The 12,257-nt window shown below is 42.5% G+C and overlaps 1 protein-coding gene across 1 annotated transcript in view; it reads right to left on the bottom strand.

Moving 5' to 3' along the window:
* The window catches only part of znf536 (zinc finger protein 536), a 190,848-nt gene that overhangs the window by 109,770 nt on the left and 68,821 nt on the right, over positions 1-12,257 (bottom strand). The window contains exon 4 of the mRNA XM_053426121.1: positions 7,151-7,247. The gene's annotated coding sequence lies outside the window, so the exon portion shown is untranslated. The remainder of the gene's footprint in view (positions 1-7,150; positions 7,248-12,257) is intronic.

Below are 12,257 nucleotides of genomic sequence, written 5' to 3'. Positions count from 1 at the left end.
TGTTGTGTTAATGCCGATTGGTAGTGCAGATGGGTTTCGTGCTGCCATGCATTTGTAAATCTATCTTCTAATCATTGCTTTTTCTCCTTCTCCGTCTTAGATGGCTTCACGCCTCCCTTTTCCTTTGTCTTAAGCTCCAAATTGTGTTTTTATTGAAAGTCTATAGGGATCGCTCTGCAAAATGTCATCCATCAACCTGTCGATGAATCTATTCTTTCATTTAATGATCAGTCTACCTGATATGCATTTTACATGGCTCCATATACCTATAATGGGAATCAATGGAAAGCAAATAAAGCTGGAAGCCAGTAAGCTGCATGTCTGACGGATGGATGTGGACGCCGGTTATTTGTCAATACACACAGCTCTGTTCTTAACCGTGTGGCTTTGTCCTATATACGCCTGGATGAATGTGACTGTAAAGGTGGCTCACTGTGGGTTAGAGAGTGGCTTAAATATTAGTCTGTACAATCCCACCACTTGTCTTTACAAAAAGAAAGAAAGAGCAAGAGATTGAGTAAAAGAGACAGAAAGACAGAAATAATGATGGCAGAAAGAGATAAAGAAACAAGGACGCTTAATGAAAAAGGGAAAAAGACGGAGAGCATGAGGCTCAAACGGATGAAAGGACAGAGAAAGGAGAGGGATGGGAGGAAGGGCCGCTCTACGTGGTTTCAGTTAAATACAGATTTCATCATACAACTGGGGAGATGGGGGTGGGGGTGGCGATGGTGGCTGTGGCAGCTCTAAAACACATAACTTTTTACGAAGTGAAAATCAAATATTAAAAATGACAGGCCTTATAAGTGTGCTGAGTGAGCTCGGGTCACGGAGGGAGGGAGGTGCGGGCGGCTTGTCAGCTACTATCTGTCAGGGCGAATTAGAAACAATCAGGGCCGAGTGAAAGGGAAGGTGATTGTTATTAAGCGGCGGGGCCCTGCGAGCGGGCGCCCCAGATGTGGCCGTGCATATAAAAGAACAGGAAACCGGCAGTTTAATTCAGGAAGCTTGCCGAGGCGAGCGAGCAACGCCACAAAGGAGGAGAGGGAGGTGGAGGGCGCTGGGAGGGGGGGCAGAGGATATGAGGGGGTTGGGGCTTCTTGTTGCTAATACGCTGGAAGTTACTTTGATAACACATTAGGCCTTTTGAGGAATGATGGACCTTTTTTTTCCCTTTTTTTCTCCTCAGCTCATCCATCTCTGTCCATCCCGCTGGGGGAAGTCGCTGGTTAGTGGGCAATACGAAGAATCACGGGTGAAATCTAGATAAGTCGCCCTAAACACATACACACGTATATGAGTGAGTGAGGAGGGGAGAGACAGCCAGGCCCATATATCAATTACAACTTGATATCCTGGGAGGAGGATGGGACGGAGAAAGAACCTCCCTGAACGGACGGGTGTGTGTGTGTGTGTGTGTGTGTGTGTGTGTGTGTGTGTGTGTGTGTGTGTGTGTGTGTGTGTGTGTGTGTGTGTGTGTGTGTGTGTGTGTGTGTGTGTGTGTGTGTGTGTGTGTGTGTGTGTGTGTGTGTGTGTGTGTGTGTGTGTGAGAAAGCCCTCATGTCTACAGAGCCCAATCCCCCTGAACACACTTTTTTTTTCTTCTGGTAATCATCTAACAGTCCTTCCCCGTCTCTCCCTGAGCTGCTGTCAGGGTTTTGTCCACGTGTGTGCACTTCTTCTCCCGTGCACGCTCATCACAGCACATTGATGGACATGGACATGACTCGATTTTGACTCCTTTGATAGTCGTCCTGTTATCTGTCAAGTTGTGCCCCCTGCGCCTCTAAAACTGCTATGAGACAGACATCAATGTCCACAGATCCCTATCAGGGAGAAGGGGACTGAGTGTAGAGCAGTGAGGGTTGCTGGGGCAAGGCGGGGGCTCGCTGTTGTGTAAAATATATTAGTCGGGGGGTGTATTTGAATGATCGGGACTGATAGTAATCTACCAAGACACTGCAGAGCCAAAGGCATATTGGCCGTTGGAAAACATTAAAAACCACACTCCAACACAAACTGTGAACTCCCAGGAAGAGGGGGGGAAAACTTTACTTGATTCCTCAATTTAACTTTCAATGTGTCGGGTGCTTATCAAAAAGAATCAGATAAGATAATTAAGAATCGTAAAAACACAAGTACTGCAAAGGAGAGGTTTGTTAGAGGTTTTATTTGACTATACTGGGAGACAATCTGAGACAGAAAGTCAAGTGGATCCTTTGTTTTTCAAATATTTTCACTTAACACCAGTTACGTGAAATCAATGGGACATACTGAGGGGGAAAAAAGAGCAGAAATGAAGGTGTTGTTAAGATAGTTTCTTTCATATAGTGCTTTTGTCTCAGAGCTTGAAGGGCTTTGATTTCTGTTTACTTTGTAGTGAGACATATCGCAAGAAATTATCCCTCCCCTTAAGAATCATTGATCATCCAATAGGTTGAAATCAAGCAGTCTTGTCACATACTCTCTCTCTCTCTCTCTCGTCATTTTTATCGTAGTGATCAGTCGAACGCTCGTCTAACACAAGCCGTCTCTAGTTTCCACCTCCCAGGTTTTTCTCTCCATTGCCAATGCCGATGTAGCGGAGGTTATGGTGTTAAACACGAAGCTGCTAAACGTTCCCCAAGGTAATAACAGTCAGCGTATATGAAGCGCTGCGCTATATGGCGACAGGAAGTTTCAGCTGAGTGTGGAAGCAGTGGGGACTGAGGGGGAAAGATGTGAGGGAGAGAGAAAGAGGAAGAAAATTTGAAGGAAATAAAAATAATTAGCAGACAATGAGGGTGCAACAGGAGAGAGCTGGTAGAGGGCTAATTGCAGAACTACAGGTATGAATAAAGGCAACGAGAAGTGATACTAATGTTGCTCGGTTGTGATGCTGTCACAACAGTTCTTTGGTTGTAATGAGCTTGTGATTACACCGCATTTTAGGCCTGTCAGCCATTTAATCTATTTATCCACTCCTGTTTTCTATACACTAGGCTATACAAATATTTAAATCAATTTGAGTGTGAACACTATTCTTGACCTTGTAAACAGTGGTTTGACAAAGTCACTTTAACTCAAGTTCCACCTACTGTCTTTTCTTTAGGTTTTTACCACATCTCAGGATCGTTATCTTCTAATTGAAGTTGACTCATAGGGTTAGGGTTGCCATGAAATCAGTGGAAGGCTGGAGAAAGATACCCAGAGGCCAATCACATTCACAGCTAAGTGGAGATTGAGTTAGGATAGTTATGTCAAACAGCTTCAATTTGACTGAACACAGAGAGTATGGTCAGTACAACCACATCTTCCCTTCACAGTGGTCCAGCACTGACTATAGATATATGGTACAATCAATGTTGTATATTGTGTCAGGTGCGTGTTTTAATCTTTTTTTACATTTTATACCTTAAATCAGTAAATATAGTAGCAAAAATGTATATTTTTCCATCATATGATGTCAGAGTTTACTTTGATTGAAATATGAATTGTTGTCCATTTTCCCAAGAAAACATTGTACTACCTACTCATTACACGCTGCTCCTAGACATGACATAAATTGTGATTTGTAGAAAATTGTTTTCTGAAGTGTCATAAACCGTAATAGAGTTGTATTGTACCCAGATGTCGTAAAGAGGATGAGAGTGTCTCTACCCAACCAGACTGACCTAAATCTTCCTCTTGATGAAAAAGGAGTAAAGGTTTAAAGATATGTGGCAGAAGAAAACAGTAAAAAAAACAGAAGATATGGATGCTGTGGGAGGTGGAAATTGTCCCTTCCTGCAAGCTCATTCAATCCCCATTTTTTTCTTCAGGAGGCCAAATCCAGGCCATGTCTAAGATTTCACAACGATTAGCGAGGGAGGGATGAGGAGGGATATAGAGATGTACTAGAGCAGCATTAGCCATTAATCACCAAGGAGTGAGAGAGAGGGAGAGACAGAGACAGTGAGAGAGGCAGAGAGGGAGAGATAAAGAAACAGAGGTCCTAGCATGGCTCAGAATGTGACTTGTACATTTTACTGTCTGGACCACCAGGGGTCTTGTGTTTGACGGCATAGAGTGGCTCAATATCCGTACAGGGCCTTCCAAATCCTGGCAGTCAGAGATTCAGGACCAGAGTACATACAACATAAAAACACGTGGTTTCAACTAATGCCAACATTTCTGCATGTGTGGTGTATTTTGTAAGATATATTTAATGATGTTTATGACTGAACAGAATGTAAAGTTTATATTGTTGAGCAAATTGTTGTAAAATTTGATTCAATACGGAATAAAACTTTCAGATTTGGCTTGAGTTATGGGCTCTTTGTTGTTGGACGGACATTGAGTCATTAGCAACCATTTTGTTATCTTGCTAGAGGTCCAGTATCAACCACAACAAACAAAGTCTTCACATCAAGTCTTCTTCTTGGTATTCAAATGTCTACAAAGAGAGTTGTTCTAACATTAGCCTCCAAAACCCTTGATGAATCATCTAAAACCAAACCCTCATAATTTTTTTATTATTCCACACCCTCCAGTCACCACACCATATAGTTGTCAGTAATGATTGGAAGGGCAGACCAGAAAGCAGCAGCAATGTTAAGTGCCACGAGTGCATGGAGTTAAACTCTATCGTATACTACACAATTTAGCTGCACTGTCAAGGAGAGGTGGCAGAGAAACGTCCAAACAGGAGGTCGGAAGAATAAAAATGTTCTAATACTGCTATGAAGGACAAGAATTGACTGCAGAGTTAAACTCCGAGATTCAGAATGAGCATTGAAGGGTGGGGTGGATTTTTCTGAACTTCCTTTTCTAGAATAGCTTTCACTACCTTTAAAATAAACCAATATTGACTGTTACTCAAAAAAGGAAGATTTGTGCATCAGTCTCCTCTGTCACATTCTCGGTTGACCAATTCATTTAGTTGATTAAGATTAAGATACATGTATTTATCCCAAACACATGGACAGACATGCACAGGCACACTCATGCAATTGTAGGGAAATTTAATCTTTTTGTTTTTTCTCCGTGGAGTCGAACCAGAGACCTTTTCTGCCCATAGTCCAAGTTTCTGCCACTAGTCCACCGCCTCCTTCCATAGAGGTTTTTCGGTGTCAAGTCTCACCACATGCACGAGCTTGCCCGTTGGTAAACTATAAATTAAGGTTTGACAAGAAAATCTCATCACAGGCTCCACTTACATTACTATCACATAACCAGGTGTGGGATTTTGGTCAGATATAATGCATGCTGTCAACCCCTCCCCCATGTACAACTACCTATTATCAAGTGACTAAATTATATACTTCCATCAAACCTAAACCATCTCCATGACAACTGGGCAACTCCATCCATCGAGAAAGGCCAGGAGACGTGTATGGAGGTTTCAGAAACACAACATCAGTGGACCTTGTGATGGTAACGTCTCGGTACACGTTATCTGCCATATGGGTATTATGCTGTGTTCAAACCAAATGCAAAGTGAATGTTTGGGTCGCAGGATCATTTGTGTTTACTCGTGGTACTCACGTAGGCAACATGAGTAAACACAACCCAAAAATATTTGCCCGTTCTCCTCCAGAAAAGAGGGCTTGTACTTGTCGGAAAATCTCACGTGTTCTCCAGGAGCTGAGTCTGGATGACTGCCGTGTCCAGCGCTACCTCAGGCTGAACAGTGGCCGTTTTGATAGCCTGCTAGCTTGGGTCAGTGCCAGGACCTGCGTTTGGTGATTTTCATTCACAGCGCTGAATCCCTTTGGTGTCACGCACATTTTTTCATTCGAGACCAGAAATAAAAAATTTGGGGCGACTGATGGGAAATTTACATCTTTGCATTGACTTTGTATGAAATCTTACCGCGTCACATATTAGCTGTGCGTGTGGTTTGAATGCACAATTAGCAATTATTTAAGTACTGCAGTCATGAAACATGGGCACAGCAAGGCAGAACAATACAGGTTCGGCTGAGGATATTGTTTCAACATGTCTTGAACATGTAAGTGTTAGGCTGGATATTGAGCCTTCATCCGCTCATCTTTCAGGGGGATCCTCCATTAGTAGATAGAAATAAAGGAGTTTTGCTGGACAACAGTTTCCACTTTATCAGCCTTCTAGTTTTCTACCTACATTAAGGGTGTTGCCAAACCCTCCCTCCACCCCACTTAGTGTTCCCTGCATCCTCCTTATGTGTCCCTTATCCCCTCCTCCTCCCCCTCCCTCCACCTTTTCCTCTCTACCTATTTTTATTTTATTATTTTTTTCTGTACTATGAATAAATTTTGTCTGTCCCGGACATGAAAATGTCAAATACCTAAAATACACCTAGGCTAAATAGCATATTAATTTTTAATGCCTGCTCATCCTATGCTGCTATTCTCATATCAGGCCTGTCTGCCAACAGCTGTTGCTGGCTCTCTGGCTGGGAATTTATCATCCATCTAGCTAAAGGAGGGGAGAGAGGGAGAGAATAAAAAAATAGATGGGGGACATTGTTCCGAAGACGAGGAAAAGAGGAGGGACAGATCCGTGTTTTCATGGATCCCTAGCTTGCATTTATATCACCCACACCTCGCAACTTTCTTTCTTTGATATATGAGTGGGATTCAATTACACTAATGCCAAACATAAATTGTTCAAGATTCGTTCCTATTTCCCACTCCGCGGTGTGTTATAGTGCAAGCCTCCTCATACATAAAAAAGAAATAAGGAACAAAGTAGTGACATTGACGCTGGAGGTAGTGACATTGGGGAGAGCAGCAGAGGGAGGCAAGATGCGTGGAAGCAACGTGCCAATGTGGGTGTTGAATGCCACCCATGTGCGTTTTTAGGTGGCATGTGGTGGATGATTATCATAGATTATCACAATCCAGATTGTTACAAGTTCTGTCTGTGCACATAGCAAGCAGTGTACTGTAGCTGTGTGACTGTGTCTGTGTGCGTGTGTGTGTTTTGGTTTAAGACGGAGTGCCTTTGGGGATAAGACTAAATGGTGAGTGAATGACGAACAGTTGGAGTGTGTGAGTGTTTGTGTGCTTTTATTCATGTGTATGTGTCTTGTTCTCTTATCCTTACAGTGTGAGAAGCAAATATCATACAGGGTTTGGAAAAATGAGAAAAATCTTCAAGTCGAGAACAATTTGCTGCGGGTTAAGGTAAGAATTGTGTGTGAGCTTACCTTAACACCCCAACTGCATAATGGAGTCCAACGTGTCTGTCAGGATCAACTGGCCTCTCGCTGTCACTCCCCACTGACTACTGCTTACTGGAACCACCTAGAAGCAGAAACAGTGGAGGGGAAGGATTAGAAACAGAGGTGATAATGAAATATAGACGTGAAGAGTGGACTGGATGGAGAAGACAGTGACGGGTGGGGAGGAAGAGGAAGATGAGGTGGGGCAGGGGGTCAATGTCGAGATGAAAATCTAACAAATTCAGCAAGCGACACTGCAGAGGTCAAGGGAATGCAGCCAGAAAAAGGTTAAAGATGAAATCAAAGCTGGCTCGCTGTGGTGCCCGGAGGCACAGCTGAAAATCTATCCCTCCAAGGCAAGGCCACCGCTGACGTGAGGCAGACAAGAAGCTAAATACTGCACGCCACTCGGGGATCTTTCATTTTCAACCGATCAATAAGGGCTTATATTTATCAGGGCCTCCGAGCAGCTGCCACGTCTGACAACCTCCACTTCATTTTTGCCCTCCTCCTCAGCTCTTTTCTCCTCCTCCTCTTCTTCCCTTTCTCCTCCTCCTCTCCACCCCTGCACGCCAAATTGAGACCCATCGACCATGAAAAGGGGCAGAGATCCTGGATTGCCATTAACCCCCCTTGTGTCACCAGACTGTCTAACACACACACACACACACTCTCTCACACACACACAGACACACACACACATACCCTGGAGATATAATTCAGCTAAAGGTCTGTCTCCCCCTTCTTTAAAGAAACATGCCTTATTATTATGGCCTTGGCACAGACACCAGAACCTCCTCATGTCTTTTGTCCCTCAAGCTGCCCAAATACATGCACGCACACACGCACACACACACAAGCACACACACGCACACACACACACACACACACAAAAACTATCTTTAACACACTTGCTCAGAGAGAAACACACAACCCCACCGCCACAACTTGATTTCACTTTTAATTAGTAACGTGTTTGTACGTCTCTTTTTTGCCAAATTTATTTCATATAACGAAAATATCAAATCCCAAATTACCACTATAAATCTGAGGAGCATCATGAGAAGCGGGAGATTGGGTTTAGGGGTCTGAGTTAAAATAACTGTCTGTCTAATCATCTGCACAACAATATTTGCTGTGAGGCATTCTAAATAGATTATCGCTAGTCCATCTGTGTCATCATTGATTTATAAAGCATTAAGCTGCTTGGAGAAGAGATAGGGCCTTGCCTTCTCTGCCGTTAAAGGGGCTTCTTGTCGAAATCAGGGGCACAGCAATGGAACAACTGTGGCACTCGTCTAACCTCCCCTTTAATCGTCAGGCGAGAGGAAGTGAAAATAGGACGGGCGTATCTGTGTTTTTTTCTAAAAGGGAAGTATGAATCCAAATTTTCTGCATCTCTTTTTGTTTGGTGATACAAAGAGACTGGGAGGAGGGGAGGAAGTACAGAAAAAAATATACACACAGAGAGAAACAAATAGCGCACATAAACACATATGCACATACACACATGTGAAAAAAAAAACAAGGGACATCATTAACATATGAATGCTATATGCAAATGGTAGGGAGAGAGCAGATGTTGTTGCATTTAATTGACCTATATGTGAATTGCATCCAAACCTTTCACTGTGTTTTCTGGGCCCACTGAGTACGGTTTTGACTGGCTTTCTAGTATCACTCAATACACGCGCAAGGAGCACAGTGACGTTAGCGGTGTTTAAACATAAAGAGTGAGATGAGAAAAATACAGCAGACGAGAGTAAAATTCTTGTTTCTTACTGATGAGAATCTCTGCCATCACTGATTACCAGTACTTACTACTTGGAAAATTTAATTTGAGTTCAATTTTAAAAGTAGTTTTAACTCATGCTGATTTGGAGGGACTCCATTCATTTGGCAGCATAGTGGCTACTTTTAGAGAAATGCATATACTCCAGATAAAATTGGCCGAGAGGCAGGGTACATCTTGGACAGGTCGAAAGCCTTTCACAGGGCTGACTTATGGTTTTATTTTAAGATTCTGAAGATTTTTAAGATTCTGATAGCTTGGTGACACCTGTGGTTACTGCTGGTAATGGCAGCAGCCTTTTATTACTAATCAAGCCAAATCCTATCGCCTCAAGTTTTTTTATATATGAGTAACTGCTGAATTGACGCTATTCACTGGCAACATTTCCACAGTCCAAAAGTTCTGCATTTGTGTTTATTACATTGCATGTGTGGTTAGGTTTGAGCAAAACAATTTAATTTGAGAAAGACGCTGGTCAGATAAAACATTGTATTAGCTTAATTACAAATAGAGCACCTTTGAATTTTCCACTATTTAATCAAAATTCCCAAAATGTTGTTGCAACAGGTGATTAAAAACTTAAGTAAGTGTGTGTGTGTGTGTGTGTGTGTGTGTGTGTGTGTGTGCGTGTGTGTGTGTGTGTGTGTTGGGAACATACCGACATTTTTTACCAGTGGACATTTTAGTGTTCTGCCAAATTAGGGAAAGGTTGTGTTCTGGTTTATAATGTAAAAGCACACCAACTTCATACACTAATTTAAGCAAAAGCATTATCTTTAAATGTCTACTTGAAGCACTTCTGATACCTCAACTTATTACCACTGACAGGGCTGTGGATGCGAGCCCCGGTCTCACTCTCATCGGTGTGACAGTTCTGCACTTTGCACGCCCACCATCCACTCCAACAACCTCCAGGCAACTCGGCTGCTGTTATAACCGGATTTTTATTCATTCAAAAATATTTTGCTTCTGAAGATAATACAGCCAGCGATTACATGTCCTACAAAAGGTGTTTTCTGTTTCAGTTGAGTTGTATAGAAACATGTTTTCCAGAGGACAAGACGGGATGGGGACTACAGTGAAGTGTTCTGCTTATTCACTTGCAATACTGTTGGTGCACTAAGCTTTAACTATTGACCACTGATGTATTTACTCAGGAATTGAATATCACACATTAATTTAATGCTTTGAGTTCAAGCTAAGAGTGGCCAAGTCTCTCAGGTAGAGCCAGGGGTGTAACCTTATCTTTGAGATGTCCTCCATTTGTACTGACCAAATCATTTATGAATTCAAGCATTTGATATAAGATTTCTCCCACAAATGTTTTAGACCCATTCAAATGGCAGTGGAACTAGGGCGACTTTGTGAAATAACCATTAGGAATGAGATCCAAAGTTGACTTCATTCTGTATTTCTTAAAAGTAATTTAAATATTTTTCATTTGATCTATATAATTTTTTTAAATGTGCACCTAATTTTTAGGAGACATTGTTGGTTCCACTTTGTTTTGCCCATTGTGAGTGAAACTTGCACATACCCTGGCTTTGATCTTCTGTGTCATGTTCACATTTCCTGTGAATCCCTTGTGCATGGATTTGCAATTTGAATACTGTACAGGAAAGGCAGATGTAGCCAGATACAATGAAACATTTTATATATAGAATTTAAATACACCTACACCTACTGAATAGGGGTTGATGGACCCTCTGGCGGAATCTTTACACTGTTGCATTATTAATTTGACTAAACTAAGAGTAAAGAGGACTACTGGATATCTTAGGCAGCCTGCCAAGGCCCTGATAGAAGGTGATTTTGAAAGTCTATTCATCTGTAGCTTTATCAAGCCCCCCAACTAGATTTGATTCTGCAGCCAGCAACAGATAGAGATTGAGGGAGAGAAAGAGGATGGAAAGTCACACATTTTACCCTGCAATGTTTGCATGGGTGAGCCATGAAAAACACAGATGCTGTTTTCATCTGGGCCTCAGCCTTTCTTTTTTTTTATTCTTCTCTCCCCACCACCACATCCCCACCTCCCAGCCGCCGCCACTGCCGCCGCCAATCTTTGGGAATGTCATTAAATTGTATTAAATAGCCTTTTGTCCAGGGGGCAAGGACCACCCGATATATGATAATACATTAAGGCCCCAGTGTAGCAGCCACTGAGCCGAGACCATCTTAAGAACAAGCATGGTGTGTCCCTTTGTGTGCGTGTGTGTGTGTGTGTGCGAGTGTGTGCGTACTTGTGCATGTGTACTAAAAAGTGGACGGTAATACTTGCAGAAGACGCTGGTGACAGGAAGACGAGGAAGAGGCAAGTTAAGGGTAGAGGGACAGAAAGAGTGAGATAAAGGGAAAGAGAGAGGAAGCGAGGGAGAGAACAGGGTGGTGTGGCTGCCTGCCTGCGCATGTGGCTCTCTAACAACTGTGACACATACTAATAGAAACATACCTAATAAATTACAAGCTTTCAGGGTCTGGCAAGCTGACATTTTCTCTGTGCACGGGACAATTTCATATCTGCGCCGCAAAGTCGAGGGGCTGCTGGACCAAATTGCATCACACAGAGATGCCAGAGGATTAGCATAAAAATTAACACTTAAATTTCAGCTTATTGTCAACCCCACTCCTGCACCGGCTGCCTCACAACAATCAATTCCTCTTAGAAATCTGATTAGATTCCATGACGCTTATTATCCAAGTCATGTCTGCCTGCCCCCTTCACTAACACCCCCCGCACACATACAAACACACGCACACACACACACACACACACACACACAACTGCTACAGTCAGAGCACTAGCTGTCGTGACTGCCCACACCATTTGTTTAAATGGAATTAAGGAGGAAATAAATCTATAGGTGTGGCATTTCTTTTGACACATGGTGGCTCATTCTCTTTCTGGGTGTTTGTCATGTGAATTTGTGTCTTTTGCGTGCACAGACAATCCATCCTGACATGTTGATATTGTACCTTTTACGGGACAAGTTAATTCCAATTCTCTGGAATGCTTTGATGAACCGATGGCTGTTGGTCAACCATGAGATATGAGTGGTTATTATTCGCCTTTTTTTTTCTTTTCTTTTCTTTCAGTTAGAAGAATGAGCATTGTATTATCTTAAGTATTTAGATTCCAATCTCACTGATTCGTGTCAGTCTTAATCTATGGTTCTATGTCTCTCTTCATTTCCACCCCGCAACTCTTTTTAAATGAACTTGACTGCATATCATCCATCCTCAAGAACACACCAGTCACAAATGCTTTATGTTTATAGCAGAGAGCTGGAATGATGTAAA

This window comes from Pleuronectes platessa, chromosome 1 (assembly GCF_947347685.1).
Source record: "Pleuronectes platessa chromosome 1, fPlePla1.1, whole genome shotgun sequence".
Lineage (NCBI taxonomy): Eukaryota > Metazoa > Chordata > Actinopteri > Pleuronectiformes > Pleuronectidae > Pleuronectes > Pleuronectes platessa.
This window is presented reverse-complemented; position numbering and strand designations above follow the sequence as displayed.